Source organism: Xenopus tropicalis, chromosome 7, assembly GCF_000004195.4.
Source record: "Xenopus tropicalis strain Nigerian chromosome 7, UCB_Xtro_10.0, whole genome shotgun sequence".
Classification (NCBI taxonomy): Eukaryota; Metazoa; Chordata; class Amphibia; order Anura; family Pipidae; genus Xenopus; species Xenopus tropicalis.
In genome coordinates, this window is record NC_030683.2 from 60,563,286 (window position 1) to 60,572,966 (window position 9,681).

Sequence of the window (9,681 nt, forward strand, 5' to 3'; positions counted from 1 at the left end):
ATCCTGCCCATAAATCTATAAATCTAAATCTATAAGACCAAATAAAAGTCTATATTTTTTAAATGTGTTTTACATGCCTTAATTAATAAAACAAACATCTAAAAAGGGTTAGAGAACTTCATGCATTAGTTGTTGCCCAAAATTTATTAATGGCACACGTTAAGTTGTATTGTATGCACAGAAGTTGCGGTACACACTTTTTTTTTTAAAGGTTTTTATTTTGCATTTTACAAACAAACACAAATAAACAAAAGAAAAGCAGATAAAATAAATTGGTACTTACATAATCATTAGGTACAATCAGTTACATTATAAACTTAGTGACAGTTTTAAAACTTCATGTTATACCAGCTCGTCACAGTGCACCAAGGGTTGTGTGTGGGATAATCGTCCGGTAGGGATATACTGGGGTTGGCATCTAGCCAGGGTCCTATATTTTCTCAAATTTCCCAGTGGTGCACACTTTTTACCAAAATTTATGGTATGACTTCCGTCATGCAGAATTAATAATAGAATTTGTGTCTGATTCACTTGGTGGAAGTCAGTTGCAACTATCAATAAAACCAGTAAGGAAACCCTTTGTGGCAATGCTGAACACATGTTACATATGTTACGTACGTAATTTTTCACAGCATGCTGAAGGGGCACATTGGTACTTGCAGACAATGAGTTTGTATGAATGCAAATAACATCAATGTAAATTTGCACTCACTTTTGCTTATATTAGTGCATTTTCCATATTGCACTTGATATCATAAATGAGGCCTAATGTTGTAAGATATTCTGTACTAGTACACATAGAAAGTAGGTGTAAGGGTACCTGGTGGTCTAGTGGGGCGGCCTAGGCGCGGGCGCGTGCGACGTGCGGCCCTTTAAGGCTTCTGCCTTGTGCGCATGCGCGCTCGCGTCCGGCGCCTCTACGCATGCGCACGCGCGTCTACGCTCGGCGCGCGCATATGACGTCACGATGGCGCCAAATTCAAATAATTAAGGTGCTTCTAGCTTGAAATCATTGCCCAACGTAGGTTCTGCTTCCTGTAAGTTCCTGGGTGTGTTTCTCTGGTGTTCCTGCTGTGTTTTGACCTTAGCCTGTACCCGACCTTCTCTTGTTTGCTGCCTGAATCGACCATTGCCTGACCGACTATTCTACTGGATCCTGACTTTGTACTGCATTGCCCGATTGTTGCTGACCCCGGCCCGTCCTGACTACGCTTGTGTTCCCCCACCTTCCTGTCATACAATTGGTTCCCGTGCCTGCTCAGAACTCTCTCCTCGGGTCTCTAACAACAAGTCCTGGCGGCATCCGAGTAGCGAAGGGCTCCTCCCGACGTGAAAGGTGGCGGTTATAGGCAGAAGCGTGAGCCGAGACCGGGTCCTTGGAGTCTGTTCTGGGTTTTGGGATACTGATCGTGACATTACGTTGGGCCCTTAAACATGGACCCTGAAGGGGCTGCTGCGTCACCTCCATCCCCTGAAGTGATTCGAGCAAATCTCCTCCAGCGTCTTAGGGAACAAGAAGCCCAGCAGGACCAGATTATCCAGTGGCTCCAGAGACTATCTGAAAGGTTGGATGCGCTCCAACAACAGCCTGCCGCTCCTACTCCCGCTTCTCTCCCAGGAGGCGGTTCATCACACACAGCTTCAGCAATGTATGTATTTGAGCCTAAGGTCCCGTTCCCTGAAAAGTTTTCTGGGGAGCGTAGTAAATTTTTTGCTTTCCAGGAAGCATGTAAGTTGTACCTTAGCTTCCTCCCTCGTTCTTTTCCCACGGAGGAGCTGAAGGTTAATTTTGTTATGACCCTACTGCTTGGGGATCCTCAGTTATGGGGGTTTTCCTTACCACCCTCCGATCCAGCCCGTACATCCCTCGATTCCTTTTTTAAAGCCATAGCGATTATCTATGACGATCCTGATCGTTCTGCCTCTGCTGATTCCGCTATTCGTAACCTTAGGCAGGGTAAACGACGGGTTGAGGATTACTGTACTGAATTCCGCCGTTGGGCAGTAGAAACGGGGTGGAATGACATTGCCTTACGTAGTCAGTTTAGAATCGGGCTATCTGACGCTGTGAAAGACAGCCTGATCAATTTTCCCGCCTCATCCTCCCTAGACTCCCTAATGTATCTGCCCATTCAAATTGATAGGAGGCACAGGGAGAGACGTCAGGAGAAAGTATCCGCAGCTTCTCCACAACCCTCTCATACAGAGTTTATACCTAGACCTGAGGTTGCCTTCTCTAAGCCCTCAGAAGAACCTATGCAGCTGGGTTCTACCCGTTTATCCTCTGAGGAAAAGGATCGCAGACAGGCTAATGGGTTGTGTTTGTACTGTGGGGATAAAGGTCATTTTCGTAGTACTTGTCCCAAAAGGCCGGGAAACGACAGAGCCTAAGCAGATCTGGGGAGTTCTGCTTGGGCAATGTCGTTTCCACTCCCCAACCTAGTTTATCCAAAGTCATGGTTCCGGTCCTTTTGGGATGGGAGACGAGTAGTGAGGAAAGCTTGGCATTTATTGATTCTGGGGCAGAAGGGAATTTCCTAGATTCTAATTTTGCTTGCAGGCACGGAATAACCACACTTCCTTTATTCCCTCCCATCAAGCTAGTTGCCATTGATGGTACGTCTCTGGGTCGTGGGCTTATTTCCTCTAAGTCCGTAAATTGTTCCATGTCCATAAGGTCACACCATGTGGAACAAATCTCCTTTCTCATCATAGATTGCCCGCATACCCCAGTGATCCTAGGTCTCCCTTGGCTGCGTAAGCACTGTCCCCAGATTGATTGGTTAACTAGTAGTATACTCCAATGGGGAACAGATTGTCAGACCTTATGCATGAAACCCGTCCAGGCTCTGGCCGCAACCTCTTTACAGGGGCTACCTGCTCCTTACTTCCCTTTTGCGGACGTCTTTTCTAAAAAAGCTGCCGAGACTCTTCCCCCACACAGGACTGTGCCATTGATTTAATCTCTGGTTCCTCTCCTCCTAAGGGTAGAATTTACCCCTTATCTCTACCCGAGACCCAGGCTCTGGAAGAGTATATAAAAGAGAATTTGGAGAGGGGGTTTATAAGGCCCTCTTGCTCCCCAGCAGGAGCAGGGTTCTTTTTTGTAGAAAAGAAAGATGGGGGTCTCAGACCATGTATTGACTACAGGGGTTTAAACAAAATCACGGTTAAAAACCGTTATCCTCTTCCCTTGATTTCCGAACTCTTTGATAGAGTCAAGGGTGCCACCATTTTTTCTAAGCTCGATCTTAGAGGCACTTATAATCTAATACGAATTCGGGAGGGGGATGAATGGAAAACTGCCTTTAACACCCGCGATGGGCATTATGAATATCTGGTAATGCCCTTTGGGTTATGTAACGCCCCTGCGGTTTTTCAAGAATTAGTGAATGACATATTCCGTGATCTTCTAGGTCGCTCTGTAGTGGTGTACTTAGACGATATTTTGATTTATTCTAATAGTCTCTCTGATCATCGTGCCCATGTTCAGGAGGTCTTATCTAGATTAAGGCAGCATCACTTGTATGCAAAAATTGAGAAGTGTATCTTCGAAGTTTCTTCAGTTCACTTCCTGGGCTATATTATTTCCCATAAAGGTCTAGAAATGGATCCAGTCAAGGTTCAGGCCATCGTAAATTGGGTACAACCTTTGTCTCTACGGGCGATACAGAGATTTCTGGGTTTCGCCAACTATTACAGACAATTTATTAAGAACTTTTCTACATTAGTGGCTCCAATTACCGCTCTCACTAAGAAGGGTGCTGATCCAAGCATTTGGCCAATAGAGGCCTTAACAGCCTTTAAACTATTAAAGGAGGCTTTTGTTTCCGCTTGTACTCCTGCACCCTGACTCGGCTCTCCCTTTCCTACTGCAGGTAGATGCTTCTGAAATTGGAGCAGGGGCAGTCCTGTCTCAACGGCATCCTGTAACGAATAAGATTCACCCTTGTGGTTTTTTTTCTAAGAAGTTTTCTCCTACGGAGATAAATTACGATATTGGTAATAGGGAGTTACTGGCCATAAAATTGGCATTTACTGAATGGAGACACCTTGGAAGGTGCCAAACATGTAGTAACAGTAATCACTGATCATAAAAATCTCTTGTACATTGAATCTGCTAAGCGTTTGAATCCTAGACAGGCCAGATGGGCATTATTCTTTTCCCGTTTTAATTTCATTATAACTTATAGACCTGGTGAAAAGAACGTCAAAGCAGATGCCCTGTCTAGGAGTTTTGACCCCAACCCTCTGGAGAGATCTCCACCTGACCCTATTGTCCCTAAGGAGTTGATTATAGCTGCTCTGAATCCAGATCTGCTTACTTCCCTGACGGAAGCTCAGGTTGACTCTCCTCCCAATGTGCCCCCAGGGAAATTGTTTGTTCCAGAAAACCTCCGTGAGGCAGTTTTTTTAGAGGCTCATGATGCTAAGGCAGCTGGGCACCCTGGTCGCAGTAAGACCTGTTCTCTCATGTCTCGTACCCTTTGGTGGCCAACATTAAGACAAGATGTTAATAATTATGTTGACTCGTGTCCAACTTGTCAACGTTCCAAGCCATCCAGGTCCTTGCCTCAGGGTCTACTACAGTCCCTTCCGATTCCTGAAAGGCCATGGACTCACATCTCCATGGATTTCATTGTAGATTTACCTCCTTCCAAAGGGTATACTGTTATATGGGTGGTTGTGGACCGCTTTAGTAAGATGTCCCATTTTATCCCCCTTCCCGCCCTCCCTTCCGCGAAATCCCTAGCAGAACATTTTATGGTGAATATTTTTAGACTCCATGGGGCTCCGCTGAATATAGTCTCCGACAGGGGAGTCCAGTTCGTTTCTAGGTTTTGGCGGGCTTTCTGTTTTTTGATGGGTACTGAGTTGTCCTTCTCCTCAGCATATCATCCTCAGACCAATGGGCAGACGGAGAGGACAAACCAGTCTTTGGAACAGTACCTTAGATGCTATGTTGCCAGTAATCAATCCCTTTGGGCTGATTTTCTTCCGTGGGCTGAGTTTGCTTTCAATAATTCCACTCACGCATCCACTGGGGAGTCACCGTTTTTTGTTGTTTTTGGCATTCATCCCAGAGTTTTTTCATTTTCCACTGTTCCTTCGGAGGTACCTGCTGTCAATTCTATAGTTGATAATTTCTCTAACATTTGGCAAAAGGTTCATAGTGCATTGTCTTCTGCAGTAGCTGTTCAGAAGAAAGCCTTTGATAAGCATCACAAAACATCACCCACTTATCAGGTTGGTGAAAGGGTTTGGCTTTCTTCCAAGAATGTTCCTCTGAAGGTTCCCTCTTCCAAGTTTGCACCCAAGTTTATTGGTCCTTATGTGATTTCTGAAATTATAAACCCTAACACCCTAGAACTTCCTCCTGAACTCAAGATTACTAATTCTTTTCATGTTTCTTTGTTGAAACCCGCTAGAGTGGTTCGGCAGAGATCTCCTCCTCCTCCTGTTTCTATTGAGGGACAATCCGAATATGTGATTCAAAGGATAGTTGACTCTCGCCTCTCTAGGGGTAAGCTACAATACTTGGTGCATTGGAAAGGTTATGGTCCCGAAGAGAGGTCTTGGGTTCCAGCTTCTGATGTTCGGGCAGATTGTCTGGTACGGCAATTCCATGCTAGGTTTCCAAATAAACCTAGGGGTCCGGTGGCCCCCTCTGGAGGGGGGGGTAATGTAAGGGTACCTGGTGGTCTAGTGGGGCGGCGGGGACGCCCGCCGCCTCCTCCGTTGCGGGGACGCCCGCCGGTTCTCCCTAGGCGCGGGCGCGCGCGACGTGCGGCCCTTTAAGGCTTCTGCCTTGTGCGCATGCGCGCTCGCGTCCGGCGCCTCTACGCATGCGCACGCGCGTCTACGCTCGGCGCGCGCATATGAAATCACGATGGTGCCAAATTCAAATATTTAAAGTGCTTCTAGCTTGTGTTCCCCCACCTTCCTGTCATACAATTGGTTCCCGTGCCTGCTCAGAACTCTCTCCTCGGGTCTCTCACAACAAGTCCTGGCGGCATCCGAGTAGCGAAGGGCTCCTCCCGACGTGAAAGGCGGCGGTTATAGGCAGAAGCGTGAGCTGAGACCGGGTCCTTGGAGTCTGTTCTGGGTTTTGGGATACTGATCGTGACTGTAGGAATATGCACAATGAAACATGTTCCCCTTTTATAATTATACCTTTGTAAATATAACTAAACAGGCTACTAAATAAGCAATATCTTGCGGCATATTATGATGGTCCATCCACTAAATATTATCTGTAATTACAGGTTTGGCATCTGTTATCCAGAAACCCATTATCCAGAAAGTTACACAGTTACAGAGGGTTGACAAAAGTTCAACCCTTTCCAAGTAAACCCAGCACACACAGCCTATACTTACCAATCTATACTATCACATACATAAACTATATATAAAACCATTAATACTAACTGTAGATATTAGTGCCAGATTACAGAAAGGCCATCTCCTACAGACTCCTTTATAAGCAAATAATTTTTTTTAAATGATTTCCTTTTTCTCTGTAATAATAAAACAGTACACTGTACACAGGTTCGCTATCAGGTGGGGAGAGGGGGTACAGCTGTGCTGGGCTGGTGAACTCTTAAGTAAATTCCACTGCCCCAATGAACTGACTGACTTATTAGCACATCAGTTATTAATTTTAACTATTTATATAAATTTCTTATTATAGTGTAACATCAATTGTTTATATTTACTGAATTCTATCAGCATCTTCTACATCTTCTACTTTGCAGCAGGGGATTAACTGGTTATTGGGCCCCTACACTGTGTAACGTTTTTTTTTTTTACTTTTTTTATGAACTACTACTGACTAGTTATTGGGCCCCACAGCAAGGTCATTTGGCCCCTAAACTTACACAGTTTATGTATTTTATGCAAAAACTTAAGTAAATTCCATATGAAGCAATGACAAAGAGCAAGGGAAGGTAGGTGGGAAGGGGATAAACTTATGGCAAACTCCACTGACCCCCTATAAACTGAATGACTTATTAGCACATTAATCAATGAAACTCTTTATATAAACTGCTTATTACAGAGTAACATCTGCTGTTCATATTACACAAACAAGGGGCGTGGCCAAAATTTTGGTACTGTGCACTTGTATTCATGGGGGGGTGGGGTTGCCGGGTACTTACCTGCAGCTTGCTTCCTCTTCATATGTCCGGCCAGGGCCGCCGTCATTGGTGGCCAGCGGGAAATTTGATTGGTTGTGCGCACGGGGCGCAACCTTATAAAATGTTCAGAAGCTGCGGTGAGCCGGCACAATCAGGAAGACGCAGACAAAGGAGGTCGCTGGCGGGGGAGCTGGAGGATGCCGCAGGGGAGCCAGAGGAGAGCCGGAGGAGAGCCACTCCACTGACCACTCTAACCAATCAAAGCAGTTGTATACAACAACCAGCCAGTCGCCTGGCCTTTGGTGTGCGTTGGAAGAGGGGTAGTCTTATACGGCGAGTACATTCCAAACTCTATATTTTAACTGGAAAAGTTGGGGGTCGTCTTATACACCCAGTCGTCTTATACGCCGGAAAATACGGTATATTGGTTCGTGTATGGCTAACTTTACGGTATGAATATCCAAATGACAGAAATATCCTTTATCTGGAAAACTCCAGGTCCTGCTCATTCTGCATAACAGGTCCTACATCTATATTACATTATTGAAAATTAATTTTTATTTAATTTTCTTTAAAAAATAGTGGCATAACCATGAAACCATCAAATATAGCTAATGCTTGCATGTTCAAGTATGAGAAGAAGCATATATTGGTTTGCTATGTACAGGGCATACTACTGGTACCGCATTTATAATGTTATTCTTGTTTACGGGATTAGAACAGATGAACAATTAGGCATTAATTTAGGTAACTGCCGAATGAACAGTCCTGGCATACACCTATCAGTGTAGGTGAATGTAAAGCCAAACACACAAATCTTCCTTAGTGCATTAAGTTTTTTTCCAGGGGTAACAGAAAAAGGAAATAACTGGGGAAATAATGATGAGCATTCACTACCTGATATAAAATCCAAGGAGTCTATGTCCATAAATCTGGCAATAGTGTCTTTTAAAGATTCCATCACCTTTACCATAATGAAAAAATTGCTGGATTTGAATTAAACAAGGATGAAAATCAAGGCTGTCCCTTAGCCAGAAAGAGTCAATTTGGCTGCAGAAAACACACCTGCAAAGAATGTTAACAGCTTTATTTAATTCTTAATGGGTATATTAAGGAGCAAATGGAGAGATAAGTTTGCAATACCTTGGCTTAGGAGCTGTTTAAATAAATCAACAGATTTTATCCTAAATTTCAGAACTTTAGCTATAGGACAAGATCACCATATACATTGCGTACAAAAAGCTAAATTGCAGGTTTTTGATAATAAAAAAAAAAGAAACCAAGATAAATCCAATCAGAACTTATATCAACTTTATTGCAAAATTGCAATCTATGCAAAGAAGTAAAAAACAAATCAGAAACAGTTTAGGAAAAAAAAAAAAAGGAAAAAAGAAATCATACGAAAACCTAATTCCATTAGTGTGCACACCCTTCGATAATCAAAGATGTGGCTGCATTCACAATCAACCAATCACATTTCACTCTCATCTCAAATAGTAACATCAAGCAAAATGGCCAATACTTGATGGAAGCACCTTTTGATTTTACTAACAGCACTTTTGGGTAAGAATCAGTTTGGCACATCTGAACTTGGCAATTTTTGCCCACTCCTCCTTGCAAAAATTCTTCAGATCTGTCAAATTGCAAGGGCATTTCCTGTGTACAGTTCTCTTAAGGTTACTCCACAGATTTTCAATGAGATTGAGGTCTGGGCTCTGGCTTGGCCATTCCAGAAAATTGATTCTCCTTTGGTGAAACAATTGCTTTGTTGATATAGATGTATGCTTTGGGTTTTTATGATACATCTCATCTTTATCTTCCTAGCAGATACTTGAAGGTTTTGTAACAAAATAGACTGATACTTAGAGCTATTCATGATTCCATCCACCTTGATGCTGCCTCCACCATACTTCACTGTGGGTTTGGTGTTCTTGTGATGTGCTGTGTTATTTTTGCACCAAACATACCTTTTAGAATTATGGCCCAATTGAACCCTGGTCTCATCAGTCTATAATACATTTTTTCACATGGTTGTGGGAGACTGGGCATACATTTTTAGCTAGGCTTGGATGTTTTTCTTTGTGAGTTAAGGCTTCATTTTGCTACCCTACCCAGACATATGAAGAATACGATTTTCGTCACATGTAGGAAACAAACAGTACTTGCCAAGAAATCTTGCAGTTCCTTTAATGTTGCTGTAGGCTCTTGGCAGCCTCTCTGACCAGCATTATTTTGGTAGTCACTGTTGAGCCATATTTTCTCCACTAGTTGATGACTTCTTTACCATGCTCCATGGGATGTTTAATGATTTGGATAGTTTTTTGTAGCCCTGTCCTGATTGATACCTTTCAATGAGATTTAGGGCCGGAACTAGGGGTAGGCAGAAGAGGCACCTGCCTAGGTGCAACAGTGAGGGGGCGCTAGGCAATTACTTCTGTTGCCAACCCCTAGTCAGGGACCTCTTACCCCCACTGATGATTTCACCCCCCCCCTACAGAAAATGGCACATCTCCCTGCAGAAAACCTGTACCAATACCACACTGCC